Below are 20,409 nucleotides of genomic sequence, written 5' to 3'. Positions count from 1 at the left end.
AATCACTAGTCAGTATTAAGTTGCCCTGTCAAGGCTGCACTGGTGAGCTGAGCTAATGAAGCTGTCTATGAAATGATAGCAGCAGGGAGAAGATAATTTATCCTCATTATTGCTCTGCTCTGCATCTGGCAGCATGTCAGAAAGGCTCTTCTGACGTTGGCTCAGGAATGTGGCTGCTGACAGTAGGAATAGTTTTTCAGGCCTGCTGGGATGAAGCCTGAACCGTGCCCAGGGCTGCGAGTGGGCTCGCTCTGAGGAAGCCCTCTGCTGTGAGCAGTACTGTCATCCACTCCTTGGGGTAGTCTGGACTGCTTCAGTGGTAGCCTCTACTGCTGGGCTGTAGGGAGAGGCGCTCGGAAGATCTCGTGATGTACGGAAAGAACAGGGGACTAAAGATCTCATGATGTATGGAAAGGCATATATAAAGCAATTGCGCAGTTAATAAATTGAACAAGTGGCAACCACCATGTTGGCATCTGTGCTTTTGTTCCCGTGAAGGTCATAATCTCCTGCATGGATTAGCTGCGATCTGAGCACCACACCTCTGTGGATTGGCGGATAGAAAACGACAGCTAATACCTCGACCTCAACAAATGGTGACCCCGACGTGATCAGGCCAAAGACGGACCGTGAAGGTCGGCGGTGCACGGCAGGAGGTGAAGGAGCACCATGCAGGACGGGAGACTCCGCGGCGCGCCATGGAAGCCACAGTTAAGGTACTTAAAATATGGGGAAAACAGCATAAGACTTCTATTAAGTCGGAGACTTTAAAAGCCATGCTACAAAGATTAGTAAAGCTTGGCATTCTGGCCAAGCCGATCGATTGCATGAAGCCAGAGCTATGGCCTCATATAGAAGCTGAATTAACGGAACAGGCAAAATTGGGAAAACCAGAGCATTTGATGGCTTGGGGTAAAGCAAATGCAGTGATGAAAGCCATCCAAGCCGAACAACAGGCATGTACAGATGCACACAGGGGATTGCAAGGTCTCTCAGAAGGGACTACTCAGGTGGAGGAGCTTGCAGATAGTTCCTCTGAGGAGGAAGGTATCAAGCTAGGGGCGGCATGGCCCATAGAAGGCAAACCCCCTGACAAGGGTAGAGAAGGGGGTGGAAATATCACTCCCCCTTCTCCACCCTCACCTCCCCCCGTATATCCTTGGGGAGCACTACAAAAAGCGGAGGCCGAAGTACAACCGGCTGATTTAGAGGAGAAATGGAGAAAGCAAATGCAACAATGGAAAGAGGAAATGGAGGCAGCTCAAAACCAGCAGGAGAGCAAAAAGGGGCAGCCCCAGCTGGATCCCCTGCTTGATTGGCTCCCCGGTGCTCCCCCTCCTTCGGAGGAGGTGGCACCATGGAACGTGGCAGGGCCTGCTAAACCTTGTCATACAAAAGAATTGGGCAATCCATTTGCCCATTGGTGAGAGCAAAAAACCCAGGCGGAGTCAGATGACGAAAATGAGGGGGAGGGTCTAAAATACAACCGAATGGGGAAAGAAGGAACTATGCCAAAAAGGGAGGAGACAAAAGGAGAGGAAGAGATAACAAAATTGTTAGCGCGTCTGACAACAGCAGTGCAAGAACTGGCAGCCACTGCCCAGCAAAACAGACGTATGATCATGGGCGGGGCTCCTTCCCCTCATTTACTGGAACCCCCTACTGATTGGCGCCTCATAGCGAAAGAGTGTGTGATGTCAGGCGTAAAGCTTGAACCCGCAGCCATACGTCCTTACCCAGATAGGGTGACCCCAAGAGGGCAACAAGAATGGCATCCGCTTGATGCCAAAGCAGTACAAGCATTATTTAAAGCTGTAAGCGAACACGGACTAGGACATCCGGAAACGACTTTATTATTAGAAACTATCTTAGCCTTACCACTAATCCCAGCCGATGTAAGACAATTAGCAAAAGCAATATTAAACCCAGCTATGTTCTTGCTATGGAAGGAAGCATGGGGAGATCGTATTAATGCCCTTGTACAAGAGGCCGCAGATCAACACCACCCCTTACATGGAACTACCTTTGACCGCCTTACAGGACGGGGAGCATTTTCTACAACCCCTGCCCAATTACAACTATGGCCCAGAGAATTTATCGCCACCACTAAGGCTGGTAAAAAGGCTTTCATGGATATAGCTAAATTAGAAAAGAAGGAACCCCTGGGGACCTCTATTAAGCAAGGACAGAATGAACCATTCTTGCAATTTGTCAACAGACTCCACGACGCGGTCACAGAATCAGACTTGCCCGATAGTGCTAAGGAAGCTGTAATAATAAAATGTATCAGACAGCAATCTAACCTGATAATCAAAAGTATTGTAAAAGATATTCCTTTGAATACACCTGTTGCCACCCTCTTACGACAAGTGGTGCAAAAGGAGGCAACGATACACGCCCCAGGCAACATCCACTTTACAGAAAGACCTGTACCCTGTAGAAAAAACAATTCCTGTGGCATTCATAAAAGATCTCGTCAGGCAAACCGACAAGGACCACGACCCTCCAGAAGTGGGCCTTGTTGGGTGTGTGGGAAACCAGGTCATTGGGCACAGGATTGTTGGTATAAACATCCACAGCAGGGAAACAAGAGGGGAGGAGCCAGGAGTGGGGGCAGGCCTCCTCCAATGCCCAACAGGCAACCCCCACAAATCAGAGACAACTTTTCCTATACTCCCCAAGTGACAGTCAAATATGCCCGCGGTTGTCCGCGAGAGGGCCTTCCGAGCCAAGAACCGTGGCTCTGGTCTTAGATTGTAGCAACAAGCCCATGGTCACCGTTTGGATAAGCCAGCCTTGCCCGGGAAGAACAGAGGAAATAGCAGTACAGGCCATGATTGATTCAGGAGCTGATGTACCAGTAGTGGGCGAGAAATGGTGGCCAGGACAGTGGGAAACTACATTTGGGGGATTCGTGACGGGTGTCGGAGGAGAAAAACTAGTGTACAGAGCAATCACCGTGACAACATTTGAAGTCCAAGGCCAGGAAAAAGGGGCCTTAATTGCAATACTGAAGCCTATAGTATTAGCAGATTTCCAGGGGGTTTTGCTGGGCCGCGACTGCATGCAACAAATGAAAATTGGCATTACAGATTTAGGTTAGGGGCCACGGCCAATCACATACCGCCCTTAAAACTTACATGGTTGACATCTTCACCGATGTGGGTCGAGAAGTGGCCGCTGAACTCAGAAAAACTATGCGCACTTCAACAATTAGTGGAAAGAGAAGTACAGGCGGGTCATTTGGAACCCTCTCCAAGCCCTTGGAATACCCCTGTGTTTGTTATCCAAGAGAAAGATGAGACCAAATGGCGCTTACTCCATGACCTCAGGGCTGTAAATCAACAGATGCAGGCAATGGTTACCCTACAACCTGGATTGCCCTGGGGTTCCGCCATACCAAAAGATTGGTCCATTGTGATTATTGATATCAAAGATTGTTTTTTCAGCATTCCCTTACATCCTGCCGATAAACAGAGATTTGCTTTTACTGTACCATCTGTGAACCTCGCTCAACCAGCTCAGCGTTGTCAATGGACTGTACTGCCTCGAGGTATGAAAAACTCACCTGTCATTTGTCAGCTGTATGTGGTCAAAGCCATCGCATCTTTGAGACAAGGTAAGCCTGACCATCATGTGATACATTATATGGATGGCATATTATTGGCAGCACCTACAGCACAGCAAGTAGAACATCTGTTCCAGCACACCAAAGTCTTATTGCAACAACATATTTTGAGCATTGCTGAGGCAAAGATCCATAGCGAGGTACGTGCTACAATATCTGCGCGTGACTTTAACGGGGAATGACATAAGTCTACAACCAATAGGTCTTTCTCCAAACATTGCCACTCTTCATGATGCTCAAAAATTAGTGGGAGCCTTACAGTGGCTTCGCACCTTTATCTGTATTCCTTTGGGACTTATGCAACCCTTTTATGAATTGCTGAAAGGAGAACACTTGTGGGAGCCAAAGAAACTCATAAAGGAGTGTCAGGACAATTTAACGCTTATACAAGCTATTTTACAACAACAGAGACCTTTGCAGTACTGGGATCCAAAGTAGCCAATCATAGCAGGATGCTTTATTTCTGAACATGGCACGATAGGCATCCCGTTTCAAGGCACGGATGGCAAACCCGTGCCTTTAGCTTGGGCTTATCAAAATACCAACAAGGCTGCCTTTGTTACCATAGTTGCTGTTGTAGCGGACCTCATAGGACGCCTACGCAACATAACCCTTCAACACTTTGGAAAGGAACCTGACACAATACTCATCCCCTGGAAGCAGCAAGTGTGGGATGACATGATTACGTGTTCAGAAGATTTACAACGTGCCATCTTTGACTTTCCAGGCTCCATGACAACTGGAAAGGGTCTACAATGGGTTACACACCTGAAGACACTTCAGCTACAACTTACACTACCTATAGTCATGTGCCCTCTTAACGGCACAACATACCTTACAGATGCCTCAAGCTGCAGTCGTATGGAAAGCTGAAGGACGTTGGGAAAAGAGGTTGTGGACTCAGACTAATAAATCAGTACAACGGTTGGAAGCCAAAGCGGTCCAGATGGCACTCCAGCAAGAGACAGAGAATCCAATTAATGTTGTTACAGACTCTCTATATGTTTATAAACCTCTACACAAAATGGTAACAGTAGAATTTGTGCAGATGGAAGTGTCGACTTTGCTTTATGACGCTCTACAACAACGCGTAGGACAGGCCTTTCTTACACATGTGAACAGTCACCAATCCCTACCTGGTCCAACTGTAGAAGGCAATCATAAGGCTGACCAGGTGGCACAGGGTGTATGGTCACTAGATGCTGCAAAGCATTTACATGCCTTTCTACACCTCGGAGCAAAAGCCTTAGCGAAAACATGTCACATTTCTCTGTCACAAGCAAAAAACAAAGTGGCACTTTGTCCCTACTGTCAAAAGGGCCCACTGTGGGAAGCAGGTGTCAATCCAAGGGGTCTCTCCCCCAGTCAGATATGGCAAACTGATATAACAGAATGTGACCTACTAAAACCAAATAAATACCTCATAGTAACCATCGACACCTTTAGTTCTACAATATTAGCCACAATGGCTCGCAAACGAACAGCCAGACACATTATTGTTCATTGTGGGGCGTCATCGCCTTATTAGGGAAGCCACAAGAGATCAAAACAGATAACGGCCCTTGTTTCATCGCTAAACATACCAAAGAATGGTGTGCATTGTGGGACATCAAGGTAGTACACGGCCTTCCTTACAACAGTCAAGGGCAAACGATTGTGGAAGGTGCGCATCGCACCCTAAAAACCAAACTACAACAGCCTGGGGAGGGGGAAGGTCATAAGGGGACAATACCCATAGACCGGCAACAGACTTTCCCGCGCCCTTTATGCTTTAAATCATTTTGTTAGAGGTGACGAGTCCACACTCCCCTGTGGAAACACTTTATGCCAACCCAGGCGAGAAAAAATTATCCTTTGGTTCAGGTCAAGGAACCGGGAGCAATAGCATGGGGATCGGGCTGGTCGCTGAGAGTTTTTGGGCGTGGGTACGCAGCAGTGGAAAAAGATGATTTAATTAAATGGATACCTGCACGATGTATAAAACCTGAAGTAACTATTTCTTCTTAAAGTTTTTGCAGATTTTCTGTGGCTTTTGGCTACTTGGATCTTCTGCTAGACGAACCATCTCACCCAGACCCAACATCTGGGCAAGCACTACAGAGAAGCATGCAGCAGCTGTAGTTAATACAGGGAAAGAACCAAAAGAAAAAAAAAAAAAAACAAAACAACCCACCAAAAAACCAAACCCTTACATATGTAGAAATAGAACAACAAGCACTTCAATTATTACAAATATAGCTATATAGCATGGGGAGGGGGAAGTGGGGGGATGTGTAGGGAGAGGCGCTCGGAAGATCTTGTGATGTACGGAAAGAACAGGGGACTAAAGATCTCGCGATGTACGGGAAGGGATATATAAAGCAATTGCGCGGTTAATAAATTGAACAAGTAGCAACCACCATATTGGCGTCTGTGCTTTTGTTCCCGTGAAGGTCATAATCTCCTGCATGGATTAGCTGCGATCTGAGCACCACACCTCTGTGGATTGGCGGATAGAAAACGACAGCTAATACCTCGACCTCCACACTGGGCCACAGTGGGTTGCACGGGATCTGTGGACTGGGAACTTCAGGCTTAGCTGTAATATTTACCCTGGAAGACAAAGCTTTGTCTCTCTCTTGCCTGAGTCTGGCAACAGTCAGAGCAGAGTGATTAGTAAACAAGGTCTAACAAGTGGACACCAGGCTCTAAGCATGCTCTTTACTATTTTCTCTCTCACCCCTAGTTTAGGGCACAAAGTATGCAGGTGTGAGATGGAAGCAGGAGCTGTTTCATGGCTTTTTGATGTGCAGAGCTATTGTAATTTTAGCCCTCTGAAAGTCAGCTGCCTTATAATTAAGGCTTTGAGCTGTTTTTTCTTTGCCTTTCATCTCTGAGTTCATGTTTAGGAGGAAGAAAATAAGTAAGAACTCTCCCACGATCAACTCTAAAATTTTATCCTCAGAAAATGCTGGGTTTAAAATGATTGTGGTCAGTTAAGGGGGCAGCACTACAAATAAATACAAGTAATGGTGAATCTCCAAGTAATACAGGTCTATCATATAGCATAAGCTCTGAAAAACAGATGGAACCCCTTGGCTGACACTGTGACCTTGGTGGGTTTTTCAAGATTGCGGCGAGACTTCAGTGTCAGTGCCTCTTCCTGCCCAGTGCTGAACTTGCTAAACGCCTTCATTAATGATGCTTGTTTGTGCTTCCCAGTTACTATCAGACTCCCTGCTACTAACTGCAGACAACTTAGCTGAGAGGGTCAGGAACAGAGCTTTAGACCCTTCTATCACCAAGGTTATTGTCACAGATCCCACAGGAACAGCAGTGACTGTCGCTTCAGAATTGCTGTGATCGGATAGCTTTTGTCACTGTTGCCCTGCTAAAAGTCAAACCGGGGATCCAGCAGCCAAAGGATCTCAATAAATACCAGTTCTGTTTGCTATGTGGCAGAGAGTACTGAAGAGATTTTCATGCAGTACCACTCATACTGGAGTTGCTTAGTCTAGAGACTGGGCAGATAAATAAAAGGCAGTAGGAAGAGGGGAGGATACATTGCAATTTGTGCTGGCTAGATACAGCAAGAGCCTTTGGCAGCAGCGACTGAGATTTCTGTCAGATACTGGGAAACTTTGCCAGTGCTAGAGCTGAGCACTGGGATGAATTGCTTCACGAGGGACAGGAGTAAGTGGGTCAAGGATTATCTGCTTTCAGTTAGCACAGCATCTGGGCCACGAGAGGGGGAACTGAGGTGTCGGCTTCTGTGTTCTTCGCTCTGCTTGTTGCCTCAGATGAGTAATGCGTCTTGCTGCTTCTGTTTTGCTGGAGCATAAACATGCTTTGCTACCCAGAAATTCAAAGTGCTGTGTAAAGTACGCTAGAGCTAAATGATGTAGTACGTAAAGCCAAGTATATCCCACAGCCTTAAATTTAATCTACACAATCGCATTCTGTGCTATGAATAATAATTTATTATTGTAAATTAACCAAAATAGATGATTAATTGCCTTGTATTAGCACCGCATTCTCCAGTGAAATTATTGCCTCAGCCATGGCTTAAAAACAGCTTTCATCTCTTCTTCCTCAAATGAAAACAGTAGCACCTTTTTATGTGTTAATCAAGCCCTCCATTAATCAGGATTAACACATGATAATTGTGATTACAGTTAGAAATCAGTTAAAGCTCACCTTAAAATAAAACGTGGAGAAGGAAGCAATTAATGTAACAGAACCAGCACACCTGAAAGCGGCAAATCTTTTTTGACAACACCAAAAGCTTACTTTTCATTTTTGTGTGTATCTAAAATAGCTCAGAAGCTGCCAAGGAAGGAAACCGAGCTGGGACCTGTCTTTCCTCACAAACGGAGATGTATCCAGAGATGTTTAGGGCTAAGCAGCAGTGCCTTGGCAAACGCCCAGGGGTGATGCATGATGTGCAGCATAGGAGCAGGCCAAGGGGACGGCTGTTTCGAGCATCCCTACCTGCTCTAGACCGCTTCCCCTTATTAGCACAATGATTGAGGCAAACGCTTCCCGTGCTGCCTCTGCCTCAGTGCTAAGGATGGTGTGAGCAGAAATTAGGTGGCTCCAGGTGTCCATTCTGCCCCTCATCTTGTGGGGGGGAGAGCCCTTGGTCAGGAGGGCAGGACTTACTGTGTGTTCCCGTGTTCCCACTCGCTGTGGTCTCATGTGCCAAGGCATGACTGCGGGTTTAAACCTTGTCCCTTACAAAGGCAAACAACAAGCTGTGAACACTCTACGCTGGGCCTGTACTTGACCTACCTTGTAGCTGGTTCTTCCTGCACAACTAGCACCTTTATTCCCGTGGCTTTTCTTAAGCATCTATCTAGGATGTCTAATACTGGAGCCAAGGCTTGTTGCAGGCCAGTGGGGAGAGGCAGGTGTCACACTTAGGCACAGAAGTGAAAAGGCTGAATTTTGCAAATAAGAGTCCGGTCTAATGGTGCTTCTGGAAGTACTGTGCTATGCACAGCGCTCTCAACTAGGTGATGGCTTCAGCCTTTGGCAGGTGATCATTCATGTGCATTTAAAGCCCTTTGGTGCCCATAGCATCTCAAGCCCTCTTGCTTTGCATTCAAATGGACTTATTCACTGCCTTTTCATTTCCTTCAAGACGTTCTGGTGCTGCTTCTGGAACAAACAGTTCTGCAACTCAGCTGTATAAACATTCCTCAAAGGCAGAGATTAGCTTCTGCAGCTATTGGAGTGAAATGTTAAATGTGGGTTTTGTCTCTCCTGATCCCAGGAACTAATTCTGGTTTTGGCATCTTGCTTCCCTGGTTTGCTTGTTGATTTCTCCAGCTTGATTAATGTTCTGATTTTCCAGGCTCAAAACTTAGTTGAATCTTTCAGTTCAATGCAAACATTTGCAGCCCAAAAGATAGGGACCGGCACCATCAGTGGTATGAGACTGGGGTGTCATACCAGGCTTGAGTAGATGGTTATGCACTTTATAACAACCTCTTACTTCTTGTCCAGAACCCTCAGTCACTCAGCCATCCCTCCCGTGTGTGCTCAGCTCTCCTCAGTCTCATGAAAAGCGTGACTGAGAGCGTGGCCATCCAGAGAGTGTTCAAGGAGTGTATTCCTCTCTGAGCCTCCTGCTGTGCATAAGCTCTGAGGCAGAACTTTCAGGATCTGTCCCTAACTTCTTGGTAAAAGAAATCAGGAGCTGAAATGCTCAGAGGGCCCTGTTCTTGTGCTGAGAAAAAGGGGAACTGATGGTCAGACAGCAGCTCAAGGATGTGAACCCACTTCTCTTGCTGGGAGTAACTTTCTGGTGAGAAAATGACTGGCATAGATAGCAACAGCAATCACTGGGTCTGGACTTGCCAGCCTTGGCCTCTAATAATTAGGAGACAAGAGGTGATAGTAGTTTCCCTGAGCAAGGATTGCTCATCCCTTCTGTGTCTAGTAACAGCATCTTGCTGTCTTGTGCCAATGAGTTTGTAATAGGCTCCACGGGCAACAAGCTCCAAGAGAAAAGGTGAGCTAGCTGGTAACAAGGCTGATGCAGGGAGAAGTCAGTTTGGGACTGTCTTTACAAGGTGAAGCTGTTTTCTTTTCTTTTTCACTAAGCTACCAAAACCAAATCCAGTTTAATTTTCAAATGTGGATCTGATAAGCCAACTCTGTTTTGTCTTCCTCTTCAATAATCTTCTTTTCAAATATCACTAGTTTTGGTCAGGACCGTTGTTGCATGGATAATTTCCCCAAAGTAAACTATCCCTTTTGGCCTCTGGGAAGTGCTAATGAGTAAAGATTGCCCTACCAGCAGAACCAACACCTTCTGTCCCCTGCCAGAGAGCCAGATGGAGGTAGGCTGTAATCAGGTCACGTAAGAAAAGGGTAACTGAAAGACTTGGAGGAGGCAAGAACTGGGAAAGGCTATCGCAGCTATTTTTGATTCTTAGAGAGGAAAGATTAATTTAGATCTTATGGTGTACACAAGGAAAAAAAATCTGTTTGAAAACAAAGGGGCCCAGTTCTGACTGTTCTTACAGTCTTTGTAATTAACTGCACTGATGAAAAGAGAATGCAAACTGCTTCTGCATCTTTACTGAGCCTCAGTCTTTCAAACAAACAGTTCAAGACACGGGCTTTGTTCAGAGTAAAAAGGGAAGAAGCAAATTCCCTGGTTGCAGCAGAGGCAGATGTAAATGGAGTATCAAATGTCATTGATTAGGAAAGACAAAAAATTATATTGCCTTGAAAAGCAGTGTTGCTGACTTACTGTAAAAATCAATGACTTGTTATTGCCTCAGCCCAGAATGAAAAATGTAATATTCTAAGGCTTAAGAAGTGTGAGTCAAGAAAGATGCTTTCAGATGGAAATGTTACCATTCTTAACCAGGCTACTGTAAACCAAAGTTTATCAACAACTCTCTCCTGAAGAACCAACCACCAAAATGTCGCAAGCTCCATCTCAGCTGATGTAAACTGATGAACGCAGCCCTGGATAGCAATATGACGGAAGAGAAGGCTGTAAGAATTGTAAGGGTAGCGTGAGGAAAAGCTGGGTATTTGCAGAAGGAAGCAAGCCTGAGATACATTTACATGATGGGAGAAAAGGTTGATGTTTGAGATGAGGTGCATCTCTAGAGCTCTGTGTGTGTGTCGTTTTCCCTTTGCTATCCTGTGTGTTGTCGTCTCGGGACTGCTGGGTCTGTTTTCAGCAGTTGCTTATGTGGTACTTTCTGTGTGACCACAAGAGACTCCATCCTGTTCTCAGCTGGGTGGAGACAGATGAGCAGAGCGTGGAACATTAACTACTCCTCCTCACCCTCAATTAAAACCCACCCAAAAGCAAAACCAGATTTTATTTTTACATAAAAGAGCTTTTAGTGTGTAAAGCCATGGGGGTGGTGAAAAAGCAATGCTTTAAGAAAGCAATTAATGTTTGACAAGATAGAATGGATGTGCAGTTTTTGTGGCAATGATGGGAATTTGCAGGGGTTGTTGTCTGAGAGCATCACCTTCTCTGGAGACTTGTCCTACTTGCACAGACATGGGAAGCCCAGTTTTCTAAGCTGTTTTTGTGAGAAGGGTGATTATTGTGGGGACTGAGTCACGAAAAGCTCTGCATTTGGGGCTCAGCAGTCTAGAAGCACAGTCTCTAGCCGAGGAACTGTGTGATTCTTGCATGGACTGGCCTCTTTACTGATGGGTTTGCATTGGATTTTAGGAGAAGTTGCACAGACATCTCTTAGGAAGGGTTTTTATAGAGTAGATCATGCCTTGCCCTAACTGGACTTATGAAGTCCTTCCAAGTCCTATGATTGTTATCTCCAAAGACAGCCACATGCAATGGCTTGACAAGGAGATCTGACAGTAACAGTGTCTCTAACCCTGCGTCTCTAAAAACCAAGAGACTGAAGAGTAAAACCGAGGAGTACAGGAGCTGATATGTGTAAGAATAAACTGAAGAAACAGTAGGACAAAAAGGGTGAAGGCCTAAAAGGAGCAAAGATGGAGTGCAGGCCGATAGACTGAACAGGGTGAGGGATGCCGAACTGTAAAACTGGTGAGGGGAAAAAAAAATCCTGTTATTTCAGTGATCTGTTTTTCCCCCTTGCAAATATTTGAATCTGGAAACATTGATGTAAGACTAAAAGCGACCTAGGAAGAAGCTAGAAAGGACTGTGCAATTGAAAGCATTGCAGCAACTCAGATACGTTTGAAAGCTCAAAGGAGTCTAGGCTGGTCCTAGTCATTGTAACAGTGGCACTTGGGGGAGTTGCAGCATTAGGTGGCAGCACTGCTGTGGAAGCCCTTGGATCTTCTGCTGCTTTTCTTCTTCCTTTTCTCCCACATTAGCCAGTTCTACTTTTCTGACAGTGGTTAATGAAGCTGTGTGCTTGGTGAAAAGCTGAATGAATGGGAACTTCTAAAAATAGAAGCTGAAATGTTGTAGTAGAAGGTAATAGTGAGGTTGGGCCTGTTCAGAAGCCAATTTCAGGAGTTGCTAATCTACTCCTGCTTATCCATTCATCAAACAGGGGTTGGTAATCCCCATATTGTTGTGAGAACCGTGTTCATTCTGACACAAATATAGTAAATGAGGTGAAAACTGACTCAAACTTATTAGGAGTGGCAAAGTCTCCTAATGCAAATGAGTGGAGGAAGTACCTTTCAGAGCAGTGAGAGAGAAGGCACGATAACGGAGAAAGGTATTGAACTAACCTTTCCCCTCTGGTGTTTAAGTTTAGCTTACCCTCCGACCAAAAGGACTGCAAATCAATTAGAGCTGACAAGTCCAACTTACAGTGCATCAGTAGGGCAAATGGTAATGTCTCAGCATTAAGAAAAATTCTCTGCTGTTTCTGACCTTGGATGAAATAAAACGCCCTCTGCTCGTCGGCATTCAAGGTTCATCCAGTATCTGCAGAACTGCCTGTGTGTACCAATTATGAAGCACAAGCAAAACAGGGGAAAACCATCTCTATTAGTGTGCATCAGAGTTGGGGAATACTCAGGCTTCCTAAAGCTTTTTGAAGGAGCTGCTGGGTTGCTCTGGCTGAGACATGACCACATATAAGCCATTTGGAAAAAGAAACGTAATTTACGGCATTGCTTATTTTCCTCCTTCCTGTAAGAAGGTACAGGGAATTTCTCTGATACATCCAAACTTAGAACTCATTGCTTCCGAGGAAAATCATACTTGGACATGATGTCAAGCGTCAGTGTGCTCGAGGCATCCAAAGAGGGAATGGCATGTGTGTCTCTGGAAAGCATGAGCTGTGGTGCTAGGGAAAGTCAATTCCAGTGTTCCTTCTTTTGCAGTTTTTTAACACTTTAACACTTAAGTTATTACAGCGGAGCAGGAACAGGTCAGCAGGGAACTGAAGCTTAGAAATGAGAGTTGAAAGGATTGTTAGGTCCATTTATTTATACTTCTGAGGTTGGGTTTGCAGTAAACTTCTCTCAGAATCTCAGGCAATAGCTGTTCTTCCTAACATTCCATTTGCGGAAATAGAGCAATTTTATTTTCTGAATACTTTTCTTCTGCTCAGGCTGAGGTCCAGGCTGTGTAATTCCTACTTCGACATCCACAGAAGCATTTCTGAAGCGCTTCCATAAGCATAAATGTGACTTTTGGAGCATAACCAGAGCACCCATAATTTAGTTCTGTGTCAGGGTGGCTCATCAGCATGCTCCAGTGTCATTTCCCAAGCTTAATTCCAACCCCTTACACTTTATCTTGTCCTGTCCACTCTAATCCATTTCTCTTCTTTTTTGAGTCTAGATCATTCATGTTTATCAGGTTTACCTCTTCATCGTTGATATTTGTTGAGTGCACTGAAAGATTTAATTTGTTTAATAAAAAGCAAGCCCCCTCATCACTGACCTTGCATTTTCCAGTGCTCAGAAGCCTTGGGCAGCACTTAGGCTCTGACCTGGTTTCACCCCATCCATGCCGTCTCAGAGGCATTAAAACCAACCTTTTTGTAGTGGTTGGGAGGCAGAGAGAACTCACAGAAGGATGTCCAAAAGGGAGCACTGTGTCCTCCTGTCCAAAGCAAAGGCTCCTGCATGAACCATGCAGCGGCACCTCTCCCCACCCTTATGTTGACGTGCCGTTTCAGACAGTGGCTGGTGAGGGCCGGGCGATAGTTTCATCTCTCCGGCTATGACATGACAAATTGCTACTTATTGGTATCACTCTGATGAAATAAGTAAAACCTTGGAGAACTTAAAAACTTAGATTACTTTTTAATATGAGTAACTTCAATAGAAAGGCTTAAATGTTTCTTTCTATTGCAGTGCCTCAGCATTTCTATGGTCATAAATTCTTCTCTCGCCAGTCTGCTCTTACTGATGTATCAATTCTTTCTACTTCTCTGAACACTGAAATGGAAAGAAAACAAGGTTTAGGCTTTATGTATTTTTAATTTAATGATATACAGCTTGAAGTTGTAGAAAAACAGTTCTTGGCATGGGGTACTCCCACCTTTCGAAAGCCCTCGGTGAAGCGGAGCAGCAGGATGGCCAGATGCAGGGTTGCACATCTGCAGAGCGGTGGGTTTTTTTTTCCCAGCTTTGTCTTTGCATCTTCCTCGTGTATTTCAAACCCCCTCTTCTCCACGTTAATTCTGTCGAGTTGAGTTCATACTACGTTTTATTTGATTTAGCCCTGCCCTACCCTTCTCTGAGAGGAGGAGTCATGAGGCTGAGGGCAATTCCACTACTAACAGGGTGGGGAGATGTTCACCTACTGTTCTTTCAGACACCATGGGTGTAGCCTCGGAGCTTGTGAGCAGCTCAGCTATAAGAAGAATCCAACACTACTTAATATAGGAGTAAAGCACACTGTGACAACACACTGTGACAACACTTCTTGCATGTGAGACTGTTGTTTTTTAAATTATGTCTCCCCCAGTGGAAATACTAAAAGTTCAATCATCTTCTTCCTCTTCTCACAGCTAATTTTATTCATACCAGGTGAAGTTCTGCGCATCAAGGAGAACTATAAAGTCAAACGCATGAAATGATAAAGCAAAGTGACAAGCAAAGACTGGGGGGAAAAAATAACAGACAGTAGAAAAGTTAAAGAAGGAAAGAACTACATGCTTATTCCCTCCCACCTCTACATTAGGACGAGCACTTTTCTCCTCAGTACAGCAATGCAGATGTACTGCTAAGAGCTCTGAAGCTGGGAAAGGAGAAGTGCAGCAAATGGCCTGCTCTGAAGGAAAAGAGGTGGCCTACAATCTGGTGTTTATCTTGCATGTCTTGCTACAGCTGAGTTCCTTGATACTTGTGGAAGGGGCGCTAGAAGGCAGCTACAGTACAGGCAACAAGCCAAGTGCGGTATTTGCAGGAATGCTCAGAGAAAAGCCTCATCTTTTAAACGAGTAAAGAAATGAAACAAAAAAAGGAGTTTGCTTTCTTGAATACCCTTAAGATTTTTTTGCGTGGTTTTGGGTCTGTGTTTTTTGGTGTTTTGAAATGCAAGCGTCTATGCTTGAGTTCATAGGGCTAAGAGGTGTTAGTCTGAATGCCTCTATGTATGTATGTAAATGAATGGAGGAGAAAACAGAGTAAGATAGGCTGTGAATTTTTTTTCCCCCATAAGTTTTAACTGGTCCTTAAATTTTTATTTATTTTGTCTCTCTCTTTTTTTTTTTTTCTTTAAGAGTTTTGTGCCCTTTTGATTAAAAAGAGAAGCAAGGAATTATCTGACCTCCCAAGCTCATTCCCAGCTGTCCTGGTGCTTCTAAATACGATTTTAAGTATCTTCAGTCAGAATTGCACATGACCTTCGTGTGTCCGTGTTTGAAAGTGCCAGTTGCTTCCAGGACTCTGTAGAGTACCTATAGGAATAAAAGGGAGAGGGGATAAAAAGGAGAAATGTATATACCCAAACACAACATGTTAACAACTAGTCTACAGGAAAATATCCTGCGTCTAAATGACAAAACCAGCGTGGAAGCAACTGAGTTGCTGATGAGAGCGACGTTCTTTCTAATGATGCTGGAGATCCGAACTCAGAATTCGTGTGGAGCACTCATGATCGGTGCCCAAATGTTAATTGGCACATGCAATGGCATCTGTACCAGTTTAAGCAGAGTCACGCAAGGGGTGGACCTTTCTGACTGCCTCTTAGGAGCAGTAATTGAGCAAATTCAATCATCGTGAGGACAGTGTACGATCAGGTAATGTAGGATGCAAAACAGGAGTCTTTAGCAGCGGCCATTTGGAGACAAGAGAACTGGGACAGAAGAGGATAGCACATGGGAAGGAGGAATAGAGGCCATCAAGATGGCTTGTCTGTTCTGGTAAGCTCCGGTCTCATTTATAAACTGGCACGCTGTCCCATATACATATTCACACTCATCCCTATTTGGTCAGCCCCTTTTTTTGCCACTGATTAAAAATAGCCAGAGTATCTGTAAGAAAGCAGGCAAGATTCATTTCTGATCTAAATGGTAGGAAAAATGCTGCCCATTTCAGGATGAGAGCATTGCATCTAACCGGGAGCATCACAAAGTCTCTGATTCTATAGCAGACCCATCTGAACAGGAAGGTGCTGAGGTAGCCTCCTGCAGACATATCTAGCCCCTTTTTCTGGACCTTCTAAAGTCTCTGTGTCGTGCAGCCTGCCTAAAGGCCTCCTAATTCTGCACTATCTCAGCCCAGGCAGGGATTAGTTTTGTGGCATGAACTGTCAGTGCACAGGAAAATGGAGGCACAAGCACAGCAAAACCCAGCACGCTCCTGCTAACCTCATCCGTGGTGTCTGTAACAGAGAGAAGGTGCGGAGACGCAGGTGTGCCTCTGGTTCTTTGCTGCTCTGACTCCCTGCACTTGGTTGTGCAGACAGGCCATCATGAGCATGTGTGACAAAGCCTAGGGAAGACTGACTCTGGAATGGAGATCCCTGTTGTTTCAGAGGGAAGAGAGGAGCTGTGACAGGGGTCTGGGGCCATCTGAGAGCCTAGCAGGGTGGTCAGAGGGAAATTCTCTCTTCCCTTTGGGGCAAATGCTGTGTTTGCGCTGTAGCCACCAGGCACCAGGGCTTCACAGAGCCTCCCAGAGGCTTAACCTCTCAATCCCTCACTCTCTGCCTTCCCAAAATGTCACATCTCACACAGGTGTCTCTGTCCTGTTCCTCCGTGTCACACAATCCATAACACTGTTGGTTTTAGAAGGAAAAACCTTCAGTATTTCTAAACCTGCACTTCAAAGTGTTTCTCTGCATATAGAAATGCTGTGCCCTAGAAACTGGTAGCAGCTTAGAATCCCCTGCTTCGATATGATGTATATGTACAAACTTTAACAATGAAATTATGGAAGCTCAGCATAAAAAATTATGGCTGTTCTAAAGCCACCATGACCCTTGATGCATCAGGCTTTGGCAGGAGGCCAGCCTACCACTTAGTCTGATGTTTCTGGATAAAAAGGGAGCTAAATGACATTTTTCATATTATATCTAATCTTTCCCCTTACCTTAGCATGTTGAATTCAACTTTGCTCTAGGCATGCCAATCCAGGCTTCTCTTTCCCTTTTCTAGCTGAGTTTTGGAATGGTATATTAATCTAGCAACAAATAAAATTCCATTATCTGTTAATTATAAGGAAATGGGGAGGTATTTCAGTAATCCTGTTATTGTTGTGTCCTGGTTTTCCAGCTTCTTTCTAACACTGTTGTGTAGGAGAGGGGGAAGAGAAGAGAGGAGGATGTTTATAACTTTTGAGCTCTCAGCATGCTCAAATAAATGAGTCAGAGGAGTGAGCTTGATAGGAACACGTGCAGGGCTGACGGGCTAGGTGGGAGCACGGTGTGACACCGTGTGTGCGATGCCCTTGCTTTCTTGTCAGTGCATTTCACAGTGAGCTGGTTTCCCTGCTTGTGCCTTTGTCTGTGGGGAGTCTGCTGCAGGGCCCCTGGGCTGTGCAGCTGCTGAGCCAAGCACTGCTCCAACGCCCTGATCCCTCACCCAAGTGCCAGCTGTTCCTCCAGAGCTGGGGCATTCCTGAAACACCACTGAATGGTGGCATGTCTTATTTGTATGCACAAAAGCAGACTGGTAAGAATATCTCCCAAACTCAAAAGGAGATAAAAAAATTCCCGCCCCATGTAAGGAATTTGGAGAGCGAAGTGTTTGGCAGACACTTCCCCTGACAAAGCAAATAAAGGATGATGCAAAGGAAGAATTCATAGTAGGAGCCCAGAGCTGGGCACCTCTTGAAACCTGTAGTGTATTCTGCTCATCGAAACAGCCTCTGCTTTGGTCTCTGACCAGATAGATGTTTGTGCTGCTAGCGTGTTAGTGCTCAGTAATACATATCAATATATCCAGATATCCAGGATATCTGCAGGATATCCAGCAGCCAGGATCTTCCAAACTTCATTTTCTGAATGACTTAACCTAAAACCTGTGTTTTAAAATTGTGCAAACTATGTGGTACCTTTTTTTGATCTTCTGTTCCATTCAGCAAGTTTAGCAGCTCATTAAGGTCCCTTGCTTTTATATTGACTTGGGTGATGAACACTGTAAAGAATTGTGGGTCTGTATTGGTATTAATAAAAATTATAGTGCAAAGGCAAGGGCAGCTGAGCCTTTGAATGGTGTGAGAATTATGCAACAAAACATATCTTCAGCTGAGGATTTAGCTCCAAGCTCCATCATGTAGTGCCCAGCTTTGCAAATGATGCTTTGTCACAGGTCCAGTGTAACAGGATATAAAATTGACCACATGAGACTTGTTCACTGATATTCAGCATATTTGCTGATCTCTGCAGCAGTGTGCAGGGGCTGAGGCATGAGGCAAAAGCCCACTTACTCTCTGTTGATCTTGCTGTGCTGCTTGTGAGCAGCAGGTGGGGTGAATTCTGTCCCCAGACTAAGCAGATGGCATGGATATTCCTATACATGAGTCTTTTATCTTGACTCAGTAATTTTTTCAGGGTGAATTAGGGACAAGGAAGAAGATCCCTCCTCCGCTGGCAGTTGCTTTTGGTCTCTGGTCTCTCTGTTAAGCTACTGAAGTACTGCACTACCCGTGCAATTCTCTGGCACGCTGCAGTACAGCGTTTCTCTTGTCTTATCTAAGCAGTGGTGGATTTCACTGTATTGCTGTAGCAGAGGTTGCAAGCACATATTTAAACTCTGATGTCACCCGCTCTCCCTACACAGCATTTGAGCATGTGTGACTTCTTTTTCTGCAGTCCCTGCACATAAATATTTAATACCCACAAAGAAACAGTGGTAAGAATCCATTTAATTAATCCAAATGCCACCATTCCTTCAGCATGTTGGGTGGATTTGCAGGACTAAATCAGGCTTTGCATGCTGCTAACTGTGCTAAGTGGGACCTGTGATCACGTCAAGGCCTGGCTTCCTTGTGACACAGCGAGGAGAACCCTCTGGGTTCAGTGGCTGCAGCACACACTGTCACTGGTGTGGTGTGGCGTGGCACCAGATCACTCTGCAGCGTGAGTTACTGCTCTGCCTTCCACCAAGGGACAAGATATTCCTGAAGCTGCGGTGTCTCACAAGGCACTGTTCACAGGGGCCCTGGGAGTGAGCTCAGTCAGACACTGAATTTCAAAAGCAGGTAGGATCCTCCTGCAAATGAAACCAGATTTTTTTTTTTTTTTTTTTTCCCTAAGACCCAAGCTGGTTCAAATAAGGTCACAAAGGTGCACTGTAACCAAGCTCTGTGCATTTGTAAACACATTTTAATTCATCAAGAGGTATTTTCAAAAAGGAGAAATGATGCCTCCACTCCCCTGCAAAGCCCAAGCTATTGTGTTTTGCTGAAGCGCCCATTGCTATTTAAGCATCTGCTAGCTTTGATGTATATTTTAAAGCCCTGTGGGAAGCGGTGGCATGTTATATAAAGGGCACAGAGTAGCTTCTGCAGGGTGATGCATTTCTCATCAACTCTGTTCTGTTTTCAAAATGTGCTCTCGCCCCTCAGGGAGATGTTAAGACACCTGCAAATGTGCTAGTTCGCTCTACGTCATTATTCCTAATGTTTTAAGTCTAGTCTGGCTCCAGTGAGGTCTGGAGCACACTCTCTTCATCCGGTTACATAAACATAGCTGGATGCAGGCAGGCTCCCCCTGCATCCACTGAACACAGTGATGATGTGCTGGACTTACTCAAAGACAAAATGGACAAAACACTTGGAAATGTCTGGACGAGATCCCCCAGGGATGCACTAACACAGCGACACGATATACTGTAATATGCATGTGCGTTTGGGTTTGAGGCTTCTGCTAGCTTTGGCTCATGCTATGAAGGCTTTCATCTACAGTTCCTTTGAAATGCCACTTGCTGTCATAGCACAGAAGACACTATCTGAATGAGGCTGAGTAACCTCCTCTAGTTCCTATGGTAACTGGATGCATTCTCCAGTATCCCAGGGACTTGCTTCAGTTTTACCACACAATAGAATCAGGTGTACTGTTAAGGAGACGGGCTCCACACAGGCTTTTGGTGCTGCTGCTTCCCCAGTGAAAAGGCAGACCCTGAATAGCCAGCGAGTGTAAGCAAAGGAATAAGGAAATCCCATTGACATTACGTGTAAGGATGTGGTGAAATGTGCCATGAAAGCAGAGGACCAGCTTCCAGTTAGAAGCACAGTGCTGCAACGGAACAGGCCATTTCTCTGTTGTGACTTACATCACAGTCACATAACCATCCCATCCACTGGTTAAGCATATTTGGCATGGCCCTTGTCACAATAGTAGATAAATTTGGTCTGTGACACAGAGTAGCAACAGAATGGAGTTCTGGTGAATCCTTTCTATTTAGACGTTA

General features: G+C 45.1%; 1 long non-coding RNA gene across 1 annotated transcript in view; it reads left to right on the top strand.

The window, feature by feature from the left end:
• The window catches only part of LOC141970752 (uncharacterized), a 46,320-nt gene extending 40,330 nt beyond the window's left edge, over window positions 1–5,990 (top strand). The window contains exons 3-4 of the long non-coding RNA XR_012635221.1: window positions 499–716; window positions 5,638–5,990. This is a non-coding gene — a long non-coding RNA (uncharacterized LOC141970752). The remainder of the gene's footprint in view (window positions 1–498; window positions 717–5,637) is intronic.
• Window positions 5,991–20,409: the final 14,419 nt, after the last annotated feature.

The sequence above is a fragment of the Athene noctua genome, chromosome 26 (genome assembly GCF_965140245.1).
Source record: "Athene noctua chromosome 26, bAthNoc1.hap1.1, whole genome shotgun sequence".
Lineage (NCBI taxonomy): Eukaryota > Metazoa > Chordata > Aves > Strigiformes > Strigidae > Athene > Athene noctua.
This window is presented reverse-complemented; position numbering and strand designations above follow the sequence as displayed.